At 39.4% G+C, this 12441-nt stretch overlaps 2 non-coding genes across 2 annotated transcripts; both read left to right on the top strand.

Moving 5' to 3' along the window:
* The first annotated feature begins 3752 nt into the window (after window positions 1-3752).
* LOC145677454 (5S ribosomal RNA) lies at window positions 3753-3871 on the top strand. Its single transcript, XR_014129846.1, has one exon. It is a non-coding gene; the product is annotated as a 5S ribosomal RNA (ribosomal RNA).
* A 177-nt stretch (window positions 3872-4048) lies between these two features.
* On the top strand, window positions 4049-4167 carry LOC145677451 (5S ribosomal RNA). Its single transcript, XR_014129843.1, has one exon. It is a non-coding gene; the product is annotated as a 5S ribosomal RNA (ribosomal RNA).
* Window positions 4168-12441: the final 8274 nt, after the last annotated feature.

Raw genomic sequence — 12441 nt, 5'->3', positions numbered from 1 at the left:
AAGATTTGCTTCAAAAAGCGATGAAAGACATAGGCATTGCCGCGGGCGGTGATAACAAGATGCCGGAAAACGAACAAGCAGAAAGAATATGGGCTGAAGAAGTGTAAACGACGACGCGGCGGCCCGTAAAGGTGTTGCCGTCCTATTAAATGAATAATATCAAAAGAAAGAAAAAAAAAGTAAAAAATTTCGCGCTCGTAATCAAGACAGAAAGCAACTAAAGGAAATCTTTGTTTTACGTCCCACGTTATGCCGCTTAGGCTAAAAGAGGCGCTGATTATGAGAAATGATTGAAATGGTGGTGGAATGAAGAAAGTGGGAGGAAACGGGAGAACCCCGCGGTAACCCACCGCACATAGTTTTTGTCCACCATAAAGTTAACTTGGCGGGGGCTCAAGACAGAAAGACGGTTGGAAAAACAAATAAACGATGTTGCATCCCGTAAAAATGTTCGCGACCTATGAAATCAATATTTTTTCTTAAAGAAAAAAAAGAATTAAAAAGAGAAAAAAAGGTCAAAATTTCGCGCTCGCTTCGCTCGCGATCAGCAGAGAAAAGAGGACGTGACGCACCCCTAAAAGTGTTGGCGACCGATTGAATAAATATTGTGGGTAAAAAAAAAAAAAAAAAAAAAAAAAAAGTCAAAAATTTCGCGCTCGCTTCGCTCGCGATCAGCACAGAAAGAAGGACGTGACGCGCCCCTAAAGGTGTTGGCAACCGATTCAATACATATTGTCGGTAAAAAAAAAAAAAAAAAAAAAAAAAAAAAAAAAAAAAAAAACGCTCGCTTCGCTCGCGATCGACATGAAAAAGGCAACGACGTGACGCCCCGTAAAATTGTCGGCGACCTATTCAATCAATATATTCGGTTGAAAAACAAAGTCAAAAGTTTCCCAATCGCTTCCCTCCCGATCGACATAAAAAAAAAGGCAACCCCTTCACCTCTCCTTATGCATTCATCAGTAAACATACAACCATAGATCACAATACCACTCACATCACCTATCAGTTCTCCACGTCCATCAAGATCCAATCATCGCCCTGGCCCTTTATGATGATACACAACATTACATGTTATTGTGTGCATTGCCCCGCGTTACAATACATGACCAAAAAAAAGAGAAAAAGAGCTGCACTGCCTTCAGTGTAGACATGTTCGTATTCGTAGAAAATGATTTTAGGTACACGATAGTACAGTAATCTATCTTCACATGCTTCAGATGTGAACGATACCTACACATGAAGAGGGCTCCCGAGGTTTCCTTTTCCAATAGGATGGAGCTCCACCACACTTGCAGAATGACGAGAAGTTATGTTAATAAATATATCCCAGAGTGTTTCGTAACTCGCCCTTGGTCCTAATGATGAAGCGTTCTTCAGATGGCCCCGATGTCTCCACACATGATACTATGCGACTTCTTTTCACGAGGCTCTCAAAGATCACGTTTGTGTCCTAACATTCTCTGCAGATATGACACAGCTGCGATAGCGGATCACAGAAGCCTTTCCTCTCCTTACAAGAGACGTGTTCATTCGAGTATGTGAGTAATTCGACTATCGATTAAATATCTCCCGTGTCACGATAGTAGTCACTTTCAATTCTTCTAACGAAGGTAAGAAAAAATGCTATACAAACTTCCTTTCGGTATATAAAGGATTAGGGGCCCAGAGAATATTTTCTTTCAAGAGGATACATTCTTTTTCGAACACCCTGTATATAGATCCTCTAATTATAACTGCAAACAAATGCAAACAAAATGTTGATTTTGCAATTGCTTCCATGAGAGAATATTCTGTGCACTTTCTTTCTGAAGGGCCGGGCCTAAACGTTTTCCTTAATCATTAAATTTAGTAGTTATCTACAATTACATAGTTTTCCATTGTTCTCAAAATAAAGATTTTTCTCTATGAATTGTTGAATGTTGCTAGGGATATTGAAGTAATTCTTTTTAGTGTTTTTTTCTTTACAATAATGTACTGAACGCCTGCATTAAGGAAGTTCGTGTGTCCATCTTGCAAAATGTTTCGTCTTTTTTCATGCCCACTAAGGTAAATATTCATTTTGCTCTTTTCTCTGTATGCAAACCACATTTCTTAAAGGCAACATTTTCATACAAATGTAGTACTAAAAACTTCTAATTGGCAACATCTGGGCTGCGAAGAGGAAAAAGAAAGAAATCTCGTACGTATTCGCGCGCAATTCGGAATTAGCCAATGAAAAGCACAAAAGCGGCCACCATCTCTCTCTCTTTCTTATTAACGGTTTTGTACTTTCTGCAGTTCTATCAGTGCTGCTAACCTCTTACTATATCATTGAATATGTATGTTTAGATATATATATATATATATATATATATATATATATATATTTTTTTTTTTACAAAAAATCATACTACTACGGAATAATATTAAATGCCTTTAAACCCTCATTTCTGTTTGCACTTTCTGTTACACTACCTTCCCCGAACTTCTTTCAAGTTATTAAGTGCAGAACGGGGAGTTATACATATTTACTTGCGCTTTGACAATATCTGCACATTGTGTAATAATAGGAGACGTATAAAATAAAACTATATACTAATACGTATATATATATATATATATATATATATATATATATATACAGTACACATTCCACTATCCGAGGCTTTCCTTTTCTTTTCTTGCTGACGATAAATTACGCTTTTAGAAATGTTGTCTGAAAACAATAAGAATATGTGCAAAAAATACAATCAGAGGTAGAGGTCTTTAACAGGAAATAAGCAAGGGAGTTGAAAAATTTTTTATGCATGTAAAAAATATAGACATGAACCAACTTGTGAAATAAAAAGACCAGAAAACTACTCTTTCTAAATTATGTGTAAACTTTTTACCGAAAACGAAAGTTGCACGAAAGACTTTTTGTCCGTTTTTTGGCCTCCGGTGCTTGGGGTCCCTGATTCAATCCCAGCTCGTGCCGTGTGAACTTTGTCGTGCATAAAGACCGTGCTCATGGGTTTTCTCGGGTTTCTCCCGTTTCCTCCCACTTTCTTCATTCAGTACTCATCATCACCGTCTCCTTTAGCGTAACCGGTATAAGTATGCGACGTAAATCTAAATATTTCATTTCATTTCCCTTTTCTGCTCATACTGCTGATTATGCGCGATTATGCCAACATCCAACTCCGCGGATAATCGTGCGATTACTGTATATACAACTAATACAGATACAACTAATTATATTATCAGTTACAGTATCGGTTTTTATTTACTAATTTGCCTCACTTTATTTGCATCCCTGCAGTAAATAATTCTTATCGATAATAGTTAAAATGTATATTACATTTTAGTGCTTCACGACTGAATGATCATCTGCCTTACGTTATCTCGCAGCTGAAGAGAATGCTACACTGAAAACTACCTTGCGTTATAAAGGGTAAGTGAAACATATCTTAAAAATATCTTTCATACATTTCATTGTGTACATTAAAGAATGTAAGTTTGCCTTTTTCCTGTAATCAATACTTAATAAAGGATTTATTTTTATTTATTTATATACAATTTCATACGTGGTTCGTGATAGTAAACTCGATAGGACACAGTGGCACTATGAACATCCGAATCACTCATCATTCGAACATTCAAATATTTATTCGAATATTAGTATATTCCAAGTAATGTTAACGACGTTAATATGCTTGCCTTTATAGTTAATAATGTCAATTCTTACTTAAAACATACTTCCTTAACAGGACATTGAAGAAAAGGTAGTTGCCAACGGCCATACCATGCTGAATATACCGGTTCTCGTCCGATCACCGAAGTCAAGCAGCATCGGGCCTGGTCAGTACTTGGATGGGTGACCGCCTGGGAACACCAGGTGCTGTTGGTATACTTTTTCTAATTTTGTTTTTCACAAAGACGAATATTCTCACATCGTTCACCACGATAATTTCGTAATCATGCATTACTTAAAACAATTAGCAACGCTTTCCACGCGCTGGTCTTTTTGAGTATTCACCGACAAACCTACGTAGCTACAATAACTCACTCGAAGCCATATGCATTCGCCAACGGCCATACCATGCTGAATATACCGGTTCTCGTCCGATCACCGAAGTCAAGCAGCATCGGGCCTGGTCAGTACTTGGATGGGTGACCGCCTGGGAACACCAGGTGCTGTTGGCATCTCTTTTTCAAATTTCATTATCCTTCAAGTACGAAAATACTAGAAACATTAATTTTATAGTACTTTCAAGAGATAATTTATCAACATTATTTCATAGCGATTAATCGATATTCTAAGCGTTATACCCACTATTTCTTACACTAACAGCCTGTTTATTTGCACGGCACATTAAAATAACCTGATTTCCGATCCGTGTGCACCTACTACTATACTTAACACGGAATGTATTACCACTTTTTAAAAGTAAATTATTATGACTAAGTGTAGATCTCCGGCGAGTAAATGCCTTTCGTATACAAGCACGACACATCTCCGCTATGTGCTTTACTTTTTTACTAACAGCATATAGAAATTGGATTTCAACGTGTTTCTACATAACAGAATGAAGCAAATTTCGTGATTTAACTCTTTCGAATAATGTGTTGGTCCTGACAAGGACCGTTTGAAATGAAAAATCTTGAAGAAGATTTTTACTTAGAGCTTGTGTACTTGGTAACAGCCTTCGTACCCTCACTTACAGCGTGCTTGGCAAGTTCACCAGGCAAAAGAAGGCGCACAGCTGTTTGGATTTCCCGGCTGGTGATAGTTGACCGCTTATTGTAATGGGCCAAACGAGAAGCTTCAGCAGCAATACGCTCGAAGATGTCATTAACAAAGCTGTTCATGATACTCATAGCTTTGCTAGATATGCCAGTGTCAGGATGCACTTGCTTCAAAACTTTGTAGATGTAAATGGCATAGCTCTCCTTCCTCCTCCTCTTCTTCTTCTTATCTCCCTTGGAGATATTCTTTTGGGCTTTACCAGCCTTCTTTGCAGCCTTTCCGCTAGTTTTTGGTGGCATGATGACTCACTCGTTCAGCAAAATTAGATGTGTCCGCCGATTTATCGACTTCATTTAAATTACAGTACGTGTTTCAATTCGCGCCAACTGCCTTGCTTTTCATTTGATGCACTCGGGTGCACGCTTGAAGTAGTAACAAAACTGACTTGATTCATGGGAGGCCGCATACAGCGTCGGGAAATCAGTGAGGAATGAAGGCACTTACTCGCGCTTCAAACATGACAACCGAAAAACGTGTAGTGAATCTTCGCATACGTACAGGTCGTTATTACAATTATGAACGGGAGATACCAGCGGATCCCAGACAGTTTAATACGTTAGATATTTGGGGATGTGAAGATACGTGCGCCTGGTGTTCCGGACCGCACCCCCGCATACATCACAAGGAAGTCTATGGTGACCCTACAGAATCACCCAGGCCTAACTCACCAGCTCCCTCGACACAGCAGACCTCACCAGATTACAGCAAAATGGCTCTCCAAATGATACAATCTGTGTCTCAAGGGAACTCCACCACCGCTACCCCAACCAGCCAACCAAGTTCAGATGCACTAGATGCAGAATTTCACTTACCAAAGAAGACTTGCAAACCATCTACAGAACCTGTGACTCCGGTTCATACCTCAAACAAATTTGCGGCTCTTACAGGAGCCAACAGCGACCCAGAACCGATGGATGCTACCAATGACACATCCAAAACTTGGATGTACATCTACAACTGCCCATATTATCGAGGCTACGCACTCATAGCTAAGATGCAGCGGAAGTGTAAGGAAACCCCCACCTTTCGCTTTATGAAAGGCTTCATCAAGATCAAGTGTACTCTGCAGGAAGACTTTTCTGTTATACAAGAAATTTGCTCAGAAGAAAAGCTTGAATACGCAACGGAAATTCAGAAAAAGAATGACGTTGTCAAAGCAGTGATTCGTCATTTGCCTCTTGACACCAATGTTGATGACATCATTTCTGAACTGAAGGACAAAGGTTATCCAGTCCTTTCAGTCATCCAACTATCTAAACGGAACACACAAGACCCGTTCGGGAAAACTTTCTTTCCCCTTTTCTTAGTGACAATGAGGAAAACCTTGCGAGCCACATCAATTTTCAAGGAAGACCTCCTACTTCACATGAAGATCCGTATTGAACAGTATCGTTCTAAAGCCTATTTGCAATGCTACAAGTGCCAACGTTTTGGCCACGGCCAAAGTACTTGTAATGCACAACCTCGCTGTGTCAAATGTGCCGGTGCCCACTGGACTTTTGAGTGCAACAAACGAGACTCACTCACGCCTGCTAAATGCGTCAATTGCACGGGAGATCACCCTGCTAATTACTCAGGATGTCCTAAACTTCAACGCCTACTCCAGGGGAAAACCAACAAGACCGCTTCTTCAGAAACCACGCCGACTCCCACGACACAACCAACCACGAAGCCCACCAAGCCCTTTTCCAGTACAGATGACCGGACCTCCTGGCCTTCTCTTCCAACGAAAGATACATCTCCTTCAGCATCCGAAGACACTGCTGCCAATTCCTTAAAGGACCTTCTTCAACTCTTAAAGGACTTTGAACTCTTCAAATTACTCCCTCTCCTCAAGAAGTATATGCCGAAACTGAAAGAAGAACAAGACCTGTTCAGCAAGCTGTCAATCTTCATTGACATGCTTAGTGAATTCTTCAATTAATCACGTTCTTTCCATACATTCAGGACCACACCCTTATGAGGGCCACTCCAGGCCGCCTCATTGGTCATCGCTGCTGCCAATCAAGACTCGTCTCAGCTTCCAGCGCTAAAACTCTCTCAACAGCAACGACCGGACTCACAGCTCCCCAGGCATCATACAGGACTTCTACCAGAATCCACATTCCCTGGCGATCAGCGACAGTGGCTGATTTGGTCATCACTTCACATGCCGTCACTTCAAATGGATTATCATCTCATATAAGAGGCAGGGGCTTATAGCCCGGAACTCCAACTCGACCAATTTGTCAAGATAACCTGTGGAGGCCGCAATTTTTCCTCTCATCTTATTACGAAAGAATATTGAACAATGTCTGGTCGCGGCAAAGGTGGAAAAGTCAAGGGAAAGAGCAAGTCCCGCTCCAGCAGGGCTGGCCTTCAATTCCCAGTAGGCAGAATCCATCGTCTTTTGCGAAAGGGTAACTATGCCGAACGAGTTGGTGCTGGCGCTCCCGTGTATTTGGCTGCAGTCATGGAATACCTGGCAGCTGAAGTTCTTGAGTTGGCAGGCAACGCTGCTCGTGACAACAAGAAGACTAGGATTATTCCACGTCATCTGCAGTTAGCTATCCGTAACGACGAGGAATTAAACAAGTTGTTGTCTGGAGTTACAATCGCTCAGGGTGGTGTTTTGCCCAACATTCAAGCTGTACTTCTGCCCAAGAAAACTGAGAAGAAGGCATAAATGTAAGACCTATATCTCATACAAATCGGCCCTTATGAGGGCCACAAACCCCTTTATAGAGGAGATTTACGATTGAAATGAATTGTTTTCGATATACAGACTCATCAAAAGTGTCTGAGATAGTTGCTTAGTTTCATTCGAAATTCTCGCTGCTATTCGATTAATTAGTATATGTGTAGTCGTCGATCGTAATTGAAGCCCATAGGAAGTCACACTAACTTTAGAATACTCCAAACAGCGATGTGCTTAGTTCCCACTACATTATTAATTATAAGATCATTACCTTTTGTATTGTCGCTAGCTACATTTTTTTGATATTTGCGTACATCGGGCTCATATTACCCAGAGGACAGGACAGTCGAGCCCAGATTCTCAGCAATGGAAGAAAACCTCATACCACATATTCTCATGTACTTCATGCTAGACAAAGGAATTTCCAACATTCTTAAAGCACTCATGTTTCTCTCTTGCGTTGGCTTGGCTGAAATTACTCTGTTCAATATGTTCTCGACATTTATTATTGTTCATTACTATGCCCCAATGACATCATGAACAGAGCGGATCAGAAAACTTTCCTAAATTTCTTTTGCAACATAGTAATGACATTAAATGCACACTTAAGTACGATTTATTCTTTGCAAGGTCGATATTCATATTTGTGTGATATGTGTTATATGTATATGGTTTGTAATACGCAACTACTCTTATTCTCTGATCTCAGAACTCATTTGCTACTGTGCCCAACGAGCGAGCCTAGGTTTCTTGTAACTACTGCCTTTCTTTAGTAAATAATGTGAAGTATACAATGCATTAACCTACATCTCATATTTGTATTACTCTTTATTTTAGTAACCCGCTACGAAGTGTCATTAATTTACATGTAAATCACAATAGACACTACCGCAAAAGAAAGAAATCGAACCCAAGACCACGTAAACAAGATAAAGGACAAGATTCAGGTTTCTAACGCATTATTCGCCCCTCACAGCACAGTATAGAAGTTGTATAAGCCTCTATACGTACATCCTACTGTCAGAACAGAAATTCCGACTTGCGTTTCGCATCTCTCATGCTCGCTACTTCCAACAAATCGCCAATTTCCAACCAGAACCCCTTCTCCAGCATTAATACTGCTACATGATATGAATACGTATACATGAACGTACATAATGTAAAAAAAAACGTATGATTTTCTCAAATTAATCTCTCTACGTCTGTAATTTAGTGTGCATCAAAAGGCTTTAATGTAGTTACACGAATTCTTATAATCTAACAGAAAATCGCACAAAGTAAATCTTTCCCTTTATATAAATTTGTTGGCTCTGAAAAGAGCCGTTTATGCCAATTTTATATCCAAAATAGGAGGAACCCCAACTTAACCTCCGAAACCGTACAGGGTTCTTCCTTGCCTCTTCAAGGCATACACAACATCCATAGCTGTCACTGTCTTCCTCTTGGCGTGTTCTGTGTATGTAACAGCATCTCTGATTACGTTCTCCAGGAATACTTTCAATACTCCTCGGGTCTCTTCATAAATGAGACCAGAGATACGCTTCACACCACCACGGCGAGCAAGACGCCTAATAGCGGGTTTGGTGATACCCTGGATGTTGTCACGAAGAACTTTACGGTGGCGCTTGGCACCTCCTTTGCCAAGACCCTTGCCTCCTTTTCCACGTCCTGTCATTTCGATATGTTACTGCTTCGCTCACCACACACGAGAAATACAAGCCCAAGCAGCCCAAGACTCGTGGTTTTGTTCCTTCGATCATGCAGGGAAAGCACGGAGGAAAAACACAAAACGTGTCTAAGCCAATGAGAACTGTCCTTTTCGACTGACTTTATCCAATGAGAAATAGCTTGATTTAACGGTTTTGCTCTTTATATAACTTGACTTCATTCAGCGCGCAATTATTTGAAACAAGTCGTGACAGTTGCAATTGTTAAACTAATCTCTTCGTACCTGAAAAACCGTAAATTCTATGTATCAGTTGTAAATTCCCAATCTACCCATCGCAGAATAGAAGCAGGTGTCCCCCAGGGATCTCTCCTAGGGCCAGTACTCTTCAGTATCTATGTAAATGACATACCAAAACATAAAGACACCAACATAGCGCTCTTTGCAGATGACACATGTATATATTCTCATAGCTGGCAACCAAATCAGGCAGTAAAATATATTCAGAGACACATTCCGACACTTGAAGAATGGTTTAACAAATGGAAAATAAAAATAAATAGCACTAAATGTGAGGCTGTATATTTCACAAAACGTAAAAAGAGCCCTACCACCAACGTTGAAATTTTTGATACCCCAATAAACTGGTCTAATAAAGCAAAATACCTCGGTGTCACCCTGGATAGAAACCTAAATTTCAAAGAACACACCAAGCTGCAAATAGGCAAGGCCACTGGCCGACTTTCCGAACTAAAACCGCTATTAACAAGCCAAAACATTAGTAGAAATGCAAAAGCAACCCTATACAAAACACTTATAAGACCGATACTCACATATGCAGCCCCTGCTTGGGGACATGCACTGATAGGAAATATGAAGAAATTACAGACATTTCAAAATAAAATCATAAAATTAATCTCAAATTGTCCTAGGTATACTAGATTAAAACCATTACAATATAGTATGAACATCCTGCCCATTGCTGAAGTAATAAAGACACAAGCGAAAACACTTTACAACAACAAACATAACATAAATAACACTTTAATAAATAAAATTGGCACCTACACAATAAACTCCTACACCAAACACAAGAGACCACTACACCTAATACTAAACCCATAAAAGCTTCTATTACTCAGAGGATAGAGAAAAACCTATCTTAAGCTAACGGTAAAATATTTAAAAATGTACGAGCGTATACGTATGTAGGTGTGAATGCATGTGTAAGTATGTAAGTTTGTATGAGTGAGTACATGTATGTGCACTTGTGTATACGAATATCTATATGTTTATGATAGTGTGCGTATGTCCGAGCGTGTATGCGTGGATGTGTACATGAATAACATTGTATATATGTGTATATATGTATGTGTGTGCGTATGTATACTATAGACGCAAAAAAAAAAAAAAAAAAAATTCAAATACATGCATGTATGTGTGTAGTGTGTATGTATATATATATATAAAATAAATAAAAATAAAAATAAAAAAAAAATAAAAAAAAATATAAAAACAAAAAAAAATATAATAATAAAAATATAAATTAAAAAAATAATAAAAATAAAAAATAAAAAATAATAATAATAATTAACAAAAAACTAAACACGTAACATTTCATTGACCAAACGAGAAACAATAGGGTAATACAGTATGTTTGTGTATAAGCATATCAATATATATGTACAAATATGTATATAACTAGCACAAATTGACGAATCTGGGTAATAGAAATATACAATAGACACTAATAACAAAAGCAACCTAAGTTTCTCTTTTCAGGAATAAATCACGACGACCAGGCGAGACAACGGAACAAGCAGCAGAATTGCATGACATAATAAAAAAAAAATAACAAAGTCCCCACTAACAAAACACTTCCATACTACAGACAACACAGACATGACAACAGATTAAATATTAATAAACTGCAGAAGTAGCATTATAAAGATACAACTACAGACTTATTTACATGGATTTTCACCACCCCTTCAAGTGTGGTTTTGCCATGTAAATTGCCTATGCATGCAGCACGACCGACAAGGGGGTTTTTTCCTGGCTTCCAGGTTTTTTGTCCCTCTATCAAAACAAAATAACTTCTCTCGCGCTTTCCTATCTTCTTGCTTACCCTTCTTTCTTTCTATCTACACATAATACCAGATTCGCGTGTAAATGTCTTCCGTTTAAGATAGAGGCCGCGGTACACACACTCCCCACCGACAGATACTATAGGTTACTAACAGCATGGAGGAGAGGCATGTAGAATGTTGGTTGATGCCTTACTCACTATCCAGGACGCGGGCTTTCCTGAGGGGCGTCCTTACTTATAAATTTTCTGTTTCTGTTTCTCTGCAATGGCACGTACCAAGCAGACAGCTAGGAAATCTACTGGAGGCAAAGCTCCTCGAAAGCAGCTTGCCACCAAAGCTGCAAGAAAGAGTGCTCCAGCTACCGGTGGAGTGAAAAAGCCCCATCGTTACAGGCCTGGTACTGTGGCTCTCCGAGAAATTCGTCGTTACCAGAAGAGCACTGAATTGCTCATCCGCAAGCTGCCCTTCCAACGACTCGTCCGAGAAATTGCACAAGATTTCAAGACAGATCTTCGCTTCCAAAGCTCAGCTGTCATGGCTTTACAGGAGGCAAGTGAAGCTTACCTTGTAGGGCTTTTCGAAGACACCAACTTGTGTGCTATTCACGCAAAGAGAGTCACAATCATGCCTAAGGACATTCAGCTTGCTCGCCGCATCCGTGGGGAACGTGCTTAAGTTTGAAGTTCTGGCACTGAGTTCAAAAACGGTCCTTTTTAGGACCAATACACTACTTAGAGATGCTGTTATCCTAACAAGGATCTTGTCCATACTTGTTATCTTTTTTTTTTAAATTCTCACGCCGTATGTTGCATAGTTAATACATCTACCTTCGTTTTCCTGTCGTTTCGTATATCATCCTATCTTTCAAGTATATTCTTTAGTTTTCCCCTATGTTTACCGATTGATTATCTTCGTTTTATGTGGTCAAGGGTTCGATTTTGCCATATGTTGCATAACTTAACTTCGATTCAACCACTGTTTGCCCTTCTCAACGTTATTAATCTGATAGAACTCGCAGGCGAAATATGTACTTCTTCCAAGGTAGCAAAAGTAATATTATTTTGTCAGAGGTCGCTGCTGTTGAATGCAAACGTTAAACTAAACTTTCTTTAAGTGTCTGTTTGTACTTAACATCAGTTCAATTGTACACCTACATTTCTGCTGGTGTTACTATTTTTCTTTATAGCAATATTACGAATTATAAGACGGTATCCGTGGTTATTAGCGTGTTCCCTTT

The sequence above is a fragment of the Thermobia domestica genome, unplaced genomic scaffold (genome assembly GCF_964235325.1).
Source record: "Thermobia domestica unplaced genomic scaffold, izTheDome1.hap1.1 HAP1_SCAFFOLD_886, whole genome shotgun sequence".
NCBI classification, from domain to species: Eukaryota; Metazoa; Arthropoda; class Insecta; order Zygentoma; family Lepismatidae; genus Thermobia; species Thermobia domestica.
Note: the sequence above shows the minus strand (reverse complement) of the source record. Positions and strands in the feature narration are given on the sequence as shown.